Below are 11,130 nucleotides of genomic sequence, written 5' to 3' on the forward strand. Positions count from 1 at the left end.
ATATGTGACTGTGATCTACATTGACTTGTAAACAATGTGCACATATCTAGCATAATTAATGTGCGATATGTAACCTGAGGTTGTCTACTATAACCCGTCACCTGTATGGTCTACCAGTAATCACACACATGCGCTTACTATGAATAACATTAATCATGGTTCAGTGAAGCACAATCACATTTGTTATAGGGGCATGGGGGCTGTAGGCTATGGAGGAGTCCTTGTCATTGATGAGTTTTTTGCTTCATACTCCACTTCTACGAAAATTTGTTGTGTATTAAATATGTCCCAAACAGCTAGAACTAATCCGGGCTATTTAAAACAAAAGTTAGCAACACATTTTTTTTTTAGTTCAGAGTTTGTATTTTTTAATCAAATTGCAAAAGAAACGCATTTTTTTTTCTTTTTTTTTTTGGACAGATAAGAGTCTAGCTCTCTCCATTACCTCTAGAATTATAGGTAGAAACCTTAATAATGTAGGGATGATGAAAATAATAGTACATTAGTACATACGAATACCTATTATACATAAAATATTCTTCAGATTTTGCAGGGAAAAGCACCCTTGGAAAGAGGATGAGAAGATTGGAAAAGTATCTACTAAAGACATTTGTAAGCAGATTGATAATGTTTATGAAGCGGAGGGGATAGTTTTATTATAATTGTGGTTTTAAAGTAATTGTTCCTTCTGTGTATCTGGGATATAGGACATAATGGAATACAGACAATACCATAGACATAGATAGCAGTAACTGAAAAAATTGGATTGTGAAAATCTGAAAATACATATAGCTGCTGGTCTTTTTTATACACTTTTATACACTTTGTCTATATAATTATGTAGTTTTGTCCCTGATAAATTAAAAGGCAATATACCTTATGCACTTATTTAGATGAGGTTTTCACGTTGAAGACTAGAATAAATAATGAACTAGAGACTTCGACTTTCTTTTTCATCTACGACCTCTAGATCTTAAGATAAATCGATTTAAAAATAAAATTATAACTAAGTACCTATTTACTTTATGACGTGGCGTTCGAACTGTCTTGAGTTTTTCATTGGAATGGCAAATGAAAATTTAATTTTCGAACTCGAGAAGATAGTATTGACTTCAGATTTGCAGTTTTCAACTTTTATTCATAATTTTAACCCAAATGCAAATCCTCTATTTTATTTTTAATCAGGTGGGAAAGTTTCATAATGGAGCAGTTGCAAATGGGTAAAAATTATGAATAAATATTGTCGATTCCTATGTAAAAAGTTGGGAAAAATCCAAACCTGAGGTCAAAACTCCAAAAAAGTAACTTTAATAAAAGGTCGAAAATTCAATTTTTATTTTCCGTTCTAATGAAAGAGTTCAAATATGTGTGACGTCAGATTTTATGCAGTTGTTTTTTTCGTCCGTTAGGTAGCGCCACTATGCAAGCATGCTAGCGGAGGAGCAGAAAGAACTGCGCAGAAACGTATGCGCACAAACACATTAATGCGTTGCCTGCGAGGGAGCTTTGCTCGGGACATTTAATGTGACTTCATCGCCTACGGGAGCGTATGCCGTGACGTCAAAGTTCACGATTTACCGGCATTTTTTTAATCGATTTATCTCGGGATCTAGAAGTCGTAGAAGAAAAAGAAAAATTCTGTTAGTCCTCATTTTTCCTGCTCTATGACTTTGATACATCACCCAAGTAAGTGCAACTGATCTATTACATATATCCTGGCATTTTGGGCGATTCATGACTTATTATTCTGGGGAATCGTAACATTCGTATAGAAAGCACCAGTAATCCACTCGTTTACCATTAAATTTCAACATCGACCTTCAGAAAGTTACAAAGAAAAGAGTTTGAAAGCTTTAAATAAGTATGCCTTATTGGTGGGATAACGTACGCAATGAAGCAATGGAAGTAATACTGAGAAAAGTTGGGAAAGGAAGGACAATAATGGACACTAAGGAATAGAAAAGTGGTCTGGAAAGAAAATATTTTGCAAAGAGATTAAATAATAGTGGAACTCTGAACATTGATATTTGTATTCACCTGGAACGAAATAGGATGGTTAAATTTCAATGTGGTAATCCTAAATGAGAGCTCTTTTTTTTTTTCATTAGGCGCTTTAACTATGTTTTATGCATGTCGTTCGCGCCGGTTCCTCATTGGACTAGACTTGAATTTAGTCGACGATTCTGAACATTGATATTTGTATTCACCTGGAACGAAATAGGATGGTGAAGAAAAAGTTAAATTTCAATGTGGTAATCCTAAATGAGAGCTCTTTTTTTTTCATTAGGCGCTTTAACTATGTTTTATGCATGTCGTTCGCGCCGGTTCCTCATTGGACTAGACTTGAATTTAGTCGACGATGCATGATGCATGTTCAGACTGATCAGGGACTTCAGGAGCGACATTAGGGCGTCGACCCCGGTGGTGTCATCGGAAAGTGACGGCGCGGCGGGGTAGGGACGGAGGAACGTAATTGAATGTCCAGGGGGGCAGGAGATAATCTGCTTGACTGTGGCCTGTTATGGCCATTTTTCCGAGCGTCTTAAAAATAGGACGCTATGCACCAATGGGTTGTTTTAGATTTGTAAATATATCTTAAAATAAAAATGTTCGTGTGCTGGTTCATTAAGTGGCTTATATTTTTCATGTTATATAATTAATTTCGAAATTTTCACGCTTGCTCATTAATAAAATAAAGAATCAAGCAAAGAGGAAAAATACAGTAAAATAGGTGAATGTGCTAAAACTCGCAAGAGTTTTTATATTAATTATTACCTAAAAATTACTAATAAATTAAGATAATTGAATAATTTTATTATTTTAAATTTTATTATTATTCTATTATTACCTTTGTGAGTTTTGAAATGTGTTCGCAAGTTTCCAATCGTACTGTAAGTTCTTTGACAGTTTTCATATTCGCACTTGAATCGTTTACCTCTCTTCAAGTTGTCTGTCTGTACTGGGGGTGGGGGGTCTTTGGATCTGTTGGAATTTTCATCAGACAACCTAGGAATAAAATTATAGAAAGAATAATAGAAAGCAAAAAGATGAAAAAAAAAAAAAAAAAAAAAAAAAAAAAAATTACCTCTACTGATCAATAATAGAAAGCAAAAAGATGAAAAAAAAAAAAAAAAACAAACAAACAAATTACCTCTACTGATCATGATCAATAGGGAGTTGAAAGTTTTAGGGTTTGTATCAATCATAGGGTAATGTAACTCGGGTTCGCTTTATCAATTGCTTAATCTTGACTTTTAGTTTTATCTATACGCGTATTTCGGGTGTTACCCCATTCTCAAGATGATATTAAAGTAAAACAAATAATTATACAACTACCTATAGGTATATAACTTACGCTAAAATAGAAAACAATGTACAAGAAGGGGCAAATACAGGAAAAAAAAAAAAAACAGTTTATTAATTACATTCAGAGATAATAGAAAAGAGCAGGAACTAGAATTTATAAGAAAAAATCCTGTATATAATTTACCATTTGACTTTTATCCTAGATTTAAGAATTTTAGTAATCTAAATTTAGATCAGGGTGAAATTGATCTTTTAAATAAAATCCGCCCCGGGCGGGAAAAGAACCCGCGACCTAATGCAGGTTTTTCTTTACTTTTCTCTACATATCCTTATATTTTTGTTTCATTATAAATTTTTATATTTTAGTTTTTTCCTTTTCCTTTTGTGTGAACATGTCCGTGGTGATAGAAATACTTTAAAATTTTTACTCTTAAAATATTTTAAAAGAAAAGTTTTAAAGGTAATAATTTAGTTTTCTAGATAAATGATTAAAAGATTTTATATTTTCATTAGTTTAGATATTTTTCGCTGGAATAAATATGTTTGTTTTAATTTATTGCAATTTAAATTCAGCTCCAGTTGTTCGTGTTTCTTTTTAAATTACCATACCTATAATTTCATTTTCACAAAAAGGCAGCATGAAAATTTAGAATTTTAATAGCTTTATTTAATTCAATTGGTAGATTGCTCAACACATTTATCATTTTTCCCATTTTTTATTTTCAGTTTATTTCAAAACTTCATTATTTTAAAACTTTATTAGTTTCTGTTTTGACCACAAAAAGTATTTATCTACCTAAGCAAAAAATCTTTCGAAATGAATTGAATTTTTTCTGTGATGAGATGCTTGAAAATTCCATGTTAGAGTGAAAGCAATATTTTTGGGTGCAAGCAGTTTTCAGGTACGTAGAGGAAAAATTCGAACCAAATTTATATTTCATAACATTTAGATCATAACATTATTTTATATTTATTGTACGTTAGGTATTGTAAACATGTAAACTATACCTATTTTAGTCTAAGCTCAATATCAGAACCTTTGAATACTGATTCTCTTCAGAACAGTTAAGCAACCTCGGGCGTGGTGACCATACGACCAGGCACTCAATATATTCTGGTGAACAATCAGACAGAAAAAAAGGGTAAATTCCTGGGGAAACACGAACATGGTATTAACCCAAATTAGTAAAGGAAAGTGGTCCTTAAATTGGACGTGCTTCTTATCATTAGGTAGGTATGTATTGTATAGGTTTCTACTTTCGGTTCCTCTTTATATAAAGGGTCAAAATTTCCACTGATTCATGAATATTGTACTCATGACTCATGTCATGAGACTTTGGGTAGATAGGTATCTCATTTTAGTGAGTAACCCATAGGTAGCAAGCTAATCCATTGAACCAGGGGGCCCCCTGATTCAATGGATTGACAGGAAAGGTAGATGCTCCAAACTTTGGTCTTTGGGGGCCTCTGAATTTGTCTTTGCGGAGACCGGGGCCCCCGCGCTGCTGAGGCTGGGGGTAAAGGGTGGGATGATATAAGCCAGTGTTCACTTTTAAATCCCTTGACCAATCAGTTGTTATCTAAGGCCGGATGTGAACTAAAATTTCCTTTATGGTTTGAACACTCTTGCCAAATTTCACCAAAATCAGACAAAGGGTCTCAGAATTATGATGAAACAAATAGGTAATAAAAAACAGAAAAACTTGATGAAAAACCGTCGCGGCGCGCCGCTTAGAGACAAAACTTGGAACTCACATTTCATTCTTTGTTCCACTATTATTTAATCTCTTTGCAAAATATTTTCTTTCCAGACCACTTTTCTATTCCTTAGTGTCCAATATTGTCCTTCCTTTCCCAACTTTTCTCAGTATTACTTCCATTGCTTCATTGCGTACTTTATCCCACCAATAAGGCATACTTATTTAAAGCTTTCAAACTCTTTTCTTTGTAACTTTCTGAAGGTCGATGTTGAAATTTAATGGTATTATTGTCCTTCCTTTCCCAACTTTTCTCAGTATTACTTCCATTGCTTCATTGCGTACGTTATCCCACCAATAAGGCATACTTATTTAAAGCTTTCAAACTCTTTTCTTTGTAACTTTCTGAAGGTCGATGTTGAAATTTAATGGTAACTTCTACAAGTTTGATTAAAACACTACTGGAGTGCTGGTATTACAGAGAAAAAGTTGATAGCATTTTTCCTGAGACTAAAGGTAAATCCACTATCTGCTATTCCCCAGCTTTAAATTATCATTTTAGTATATTCATTGAAGCATGATCCACAGAGGTACGTAAATAATACCAAGCTAGGATGTGAAATGTTATTAGTTATTAGGAAGATAGGTGGTGTTCTGTGTGCTTTTCATTTACAGTCAAACCTGTCTAAGTGCGACACTTTTGTAAAATTACCAGTCCGAAGATAGGTGGTGTTCTGTGTGCTTTTCATTTACAGTCAAACCTGTCTAAGTGCGACACTTTTGTAAAATTACCAGTCCCTTGGATTCCCGCTTAGACAGGTTCGACTGAATATGTACATATGTATGTTGCTGTGGCTTCTCGAAGTCATGCGGGTACTGATATCTGACCAGAGCTCCTTGGTGGTACATAGTAATATTTTTACGTTACATCCTTACGAAAGGACGTTCCACTTTACGCTACCCATAACACTAATTTTGTTTTTATTGATTTTCCTCGCAGAGTTATGATCGACCCTAGTTCTTCTGAAGAAGACACTGATGAAGAAAAAGTAGCCACCCGCCCTCCCCGCACTCATCCTAAACAAGTACAGAGCAAGAAACCACAGTCACATCATGTGGATACTCCTGACCACGGACATGTGAAACATCATGCGACTCACAACGAGAGATACACAGAAGATCCTGGCCCTTATCCGCAGGAGCGAGTCGCACAACAGCATCACATTGAACCATCTAGGACGAGTCCGGAAGAAAAGGCGCTTAGTACAAGGTAAGAGGAAAACTCTTATTCTAAATAGGTAGTTCTTCCCGGAAACAATATCGTAGTCTTCTTCTCCGGAGGGGATCTGACTTGAGTCCTAACTGTGATATCCGAGTTGCGTCCGTCCGATTGAAATTTATCATCCGAGTTGCGTCCCTGAGCTACCTGAGGTAGAACTATGTACTTTATATACTTATCCTAGTTTGAAGGTATATACATGTAGTACAGGGTGACGAAAAATACTTTACGCAGCATTTTTTCAGCTTCCATCATGCAGGTACCTACAATCGATAACGTTGAAAATGTAACGGTACTTGTTCAGAAGTTACGTCAATGGAATGGGTACTTTATATACTTATCCTAGTTTGAAGGTATATACATGTAGTACAGGGTGACGAAAAATACTTTACGCAGTATTTTTTCAGCTTCCATCATGCAGGTACCTACAATCGATAACGTTGAAAATGTAACGGTACTTGTTCAGAAGTTACGTCAATGGAATGTTGCTATAAAAGGAGGTGTCACAAATGAGCAGTGACCAGTGTTATTATAGGGTTAGGTCAAATGCAAAAATGAGCTTTCACAATTTGAGCAGTGACCAATGTTATTATAGGGTTAGATTAAACGCAAAAAAGAGTTTTCACTATTTCAGCAGTGACCAGTGTTATTATAGGGTTAGGTCAAATGCAAAAATGAGCTTTCACAATTTGAGCAGTGACCAATGTTATTATAGGGTTAGATTAAACGCAAAAAAGAGTTTTCACTATTTCAGCAGTGACCAGTGTTATTATAGGGTTAGGTCAAATGCAAAAATGAGCTTTCACAATTTGAGCAGTGACCAATGTTATTATAGGGTTAGATTAAACGCAAAAAAGAGTTTTCACTATTTCAGCAGTGACCAGTGTTATTATAGGGTTAGGTTAAACACAAAAGACAAGTACAAAAATAACAGCAATAGCGTTCATGTTCAAAGTTTGTTCCTATAGGCCTATAGAATACAGAAGTTATAGCATACTGTATAGGTACAGTTATTTTTGGTCACCCTGTTCGTTATATACTTATTTATTTACTTTATGGTCTCAAGTATATAGGTTCAATCTTAGGTACCGGGGACGCAACTCGGATGACCTTTTTTGATTTGGGACCCAAATCGGATGATTTCGGATTCTCGGACTCTGCATCTGGTGTTCCTCCTTCTTCTCCTTCATCCTTGTCCCGCAAATAAATCCAGGAAATAAGCAAGATAGTGTACAAGAATTAAGTACCTACCAATTTATTTCCATTCACTTTTTCAAATGTTTTATACAAGTACCTACATGGACATGGACAGTATGAGCCCACGCCGCGCCGAGGCGGTCCATCCACCATTCATAGTTTATTTTATTAAAATAATTTGTAAACAATGTAAATGTCTACCATTGTTGTGATTCTTTGAATAGATTATAACTTATTCGAGTTACAAAATCAATGTCATTTCAAGTGAGTATGACTCAGACTCAGAAACAGAGAAAACTTTCCCTCTATGGATTTTTCCGCCCGCACTGTTTTCTCAAAAGTTAAAAGCTTGGTAAGTTTCATATCACAGATGCTGAGAGAGGACGGGGTATAAGCTCTTTCTATATACATTTCATAAACTTTTTCAAGTAGGTACCTATGCTCCATACGTCTATAGTTTTAAACATTTCATATATTTCCTACGTATTTTGAGCAACATTTCAACATTTTTCAGAGTAAAAGGGTGTAATGAAACCGCACACGTTTTAAACGGAGGAATGAGAAGAGTAGGGAATAACTATTGGAATATCGATTGACCTGGTTACTCTGCCACCTCTACACCCCATCCTTGTGACCTGTTCTGTACTCTTGGAATATTTTTATGTTTTCAACAGAAATTTTGTTTTCTGTTCTTACGTAAGAACAACTTGCTTTTCCAGGGTGGAAATTTTGTTTTTAGAAAGGGATCTAGAGGTTGGTTATTTTTCTTTCTTATTTATCTCTATAATACAGTGCATTCATAAAGTCCACCCCCCCCCCCCCCCCCATCTTTGCCAACATACACTCCGTAGAGAGTGATCTCACGAGACCAAGTCTATAAAAAAAAAGTTTACAATTTACTGGCAGACTGGCACCTTTTTAGAGAGAGACCAAACACTGAAAAATAATACCTAGAGATAACTTTTTGTGTTTCAAATGCCCTACAAAGTCTTTATTTTGTAATGTGATTTCATATGGACTTCTATTTCCTTTTTAGAATCGAAAACTCATGCCTAAATTTGTGCTCAAGGAAATGGAATTATTGTACATTGAAGAACAAAAAGCAGCGGTAAACTTACTGATGGCGAATTTAGAATCTCTTCCAGTATCAAAAGGTTCAATGGACTCAAAATATAGCCTTCAAAAATTTAAAAAGTACAATACTAACAGGTAAGTGAAATCCTTACTTTTTTTCGACACCACTTTTGCATTACCTACTTCAACTCACCTCAACGCCCATTTATTTCAGCTTTTTCAATGGCTCGGGTTCATAGATCGATCTCAAACTTATACCCAAATTCACCGTGTAGAATTTTATTGTAGATTCACCTGTTAGAATATTCACATACTTACTCCACTTACTCAAAATTATAGAAAGTAGCAACCTCCGTGGCCGAGTGGGTATCACACTTGGCTTGTCTAGTTTCTAATAGGCTATGTAAAAATTCAGGGACTTTTTCAGGATCGGCCCCAGGGGGGCCAACTTGAAAATTTTCAATGAGAACCCCCTGTTTGTGATACATCATATCAAAGGTCTTAAAGAACGTAGTACCTACTTTGGTACAAGTTTGAGCTCTATCCGATAACCAGGGCCGGAGTAATGGCCTATTCAAATTTTCATTTTTTCATGTTCTTCTGCCATTAGGGGAAGCACCAAAAAATGGGAAATTCATATCGATTGGTGATTTGTGATTCAAATAGGTCCTACTAATGATCCATATGCAGCATATGCTGCGTCTTCTTCTTCTTCTCCTTCTTCTTCTCCTTCTTCTTCTCCTTCTTCTTCTTCCTCTTCTTTGACGTTGACCGCTCTACAGCCAAAACTACTGGGCCGATTTTGATGGTTGATGGCTCATTCTTTTTCTCGCGAGTTGTCTAACCACTAATTTGTACACTTTTCCTTTTATCCTCAAGTTCATCTTCCTATCACAATACTCCGGTCACTCTCTTCCATTTCATCCATGCTACAGCCACTCGATGGACAGTCTCACAATCCAGGTCTCCTTCTTTGTTCACTAGTCATACTCTAACTTATCTACTACTTTCACCTGTTCTCCATGTCTTTGCTCGGTTCCAAAATTTAGCTGCACTGTTTCCGTCCTGTTGATTTTCAGTCCTCTGTTTTCCAAAGCATTCTGCCATTTCATCTGCATCTATATCCTAAACAAATATCTGGAAAGGTGGAGACAGGTAGCAGTGAGGCTTTGGGTTATGGTAATATTTAGGTATTTGTGTATCCCACCTCGTATTTGTAGAGGTTTGTTTAAGGCCCTTAAATCTCCCCAATGTGCCAACATGGAAGCCCCTGTATAGATCGATCTCAAACTTATACCCAAATTCACCGTGTAGAATTGTAGATTTACCTGATGTTAGAATATTCACATACTTACTCCACTTACTCAAAATTATAGAAAGTAGCAACCTCCGTGGCCGAGTGGGTATCACACTTGGCTTGCACGCAGGAGGCCCGGGTTCGATTCCCGGCGGGGCCGAGGTTTTTTTCGGCTCTGTGCTTGGAGTTCGGGGAGCACTCAGCCTCGTGAGGACAATTGAGTAGCTGCTTTAAACGAGTAGCGACCAGTGGCGGGATTACCAGTGTAAAAGGATTATTGAAATGTGGAAATTGATTGCAAAGGAGGCACTTAGTAATGTTGTGATATCCACAAAAGTTGTGAAAAAGCTCTGCTTTACCGTCAAGGTTAAATACAATTACAGGGAGCTTAAAAAATTGCATTTTGGACTACAGTTACATACAATAGGTGTAATTATTATACTTTTATGTGTATGAATTGAATCACATAGGTATTTAGGGCTTCTTTCAAATGAACTTTCTTTGTAGCAAACACAGTTCGGTAAAGTGAGGTGAATACAGTTTGCGTGGTGAATAGGATCACTTTTGACTAAAAAGCCAGAAAATGCCATTTCTATTAATGATGGGGATATTTTTGCATACCAAAAATGTAGACCGCTTCATAACCTTTCTTTGGAGTATATTTTGATTTTTATTATTATTATTTTTAATAACGTTTTCTTTGACCCTGTGGATTATTCTATATCACCCTATGAACACTACTAAAAATGTACCCTGGAAAAGGTTCTCTATGGGATCCTTTAAGGAAAAAATTGGTAGACTCAGGAGGTACCATAAAACCTCAAAAGGTTGTAAGTCTAACATGGTTGCTCAAAACAACTAGGTACTGTTTACAAAGTTGTAATAAAAACATCTGGCTTCGAAACAAGAGCTAAATTAGTGGATGTGCCAGAACTCACAATAGTTTAGGACTTACGTTCATAGCGTGAATCGTTCCATATGACGATGACCGGTTGGTTTACACCATCTCCTGTCTTTAAACCATTGACTCAGGAGATGACTTTTCGAATTTAAATGGTTGTGCGGAATAAGTTAGTAGCAGTTATGCAAATAATGATTTGAAATATATAAGCCTTTTTGGAACTCAAATACCTATACAGGTATTTGAGAGATGCCTCCAACAATGGAATAACCGTAAATCCAATGAAGACTATTTTGATGGACATTAAAGTTCTGTTCGAAAAAAAATCAGGCTATGCATTTTATTCAGAAATTCCGGTTACTTTTGGGTAGCGTAGGTA

The 11,130-nt window shown here is 35.8% G+C and overlaps 1 long non-coding RNA gene across 2 annotated transcripts; it reads right to left on the reverse strand.

Annotated features, from left to right (window-relative positions):
- Positions 1 to 2,005: 2,005 nt before the first annotated feature.
- LOC113469913 lies at positions 2,006 to 3,004 on the reverse strand. 2 transcript variants are annotated; one of them, XR_003393179.1, is made up of 2 exons: positions 2,849 to 3,004; positions 2,006 to 2,037 (listed from the first exon to the last, which is right to left on the reverse strand). It is a non-coding gene; the product is annotated as an uncharacterized LOC113469913 (long non-coding RNA). The 2 variants fall into 2 exon arrangements; XR_003393180.1 differs by lacking the exon at positions 2,006 to 2,037 and adding an exon at positions 2,177 to 2,207.
- Positions 3,005 to 11,130: the final 8,126 nt, after the last annotated feature.

This window comes from Diaphorina citri, unplaced genomic scaffold (assembly GCF_000475195.1).
Source record: "Diaphorina citri unplaced genomic scaffold, Diaci psyllid genome assembly version 1.1 scaffold1285, whole genome shotgun sequence".
In the NCBI taxonomy this organism is placed as follows: domain Eukaryota; kingdom Metazoa; phylum Arthropoda; class Insecta; order Hemiptera; family Psyllidae; genus Diaphorina; species Diaphorina citri.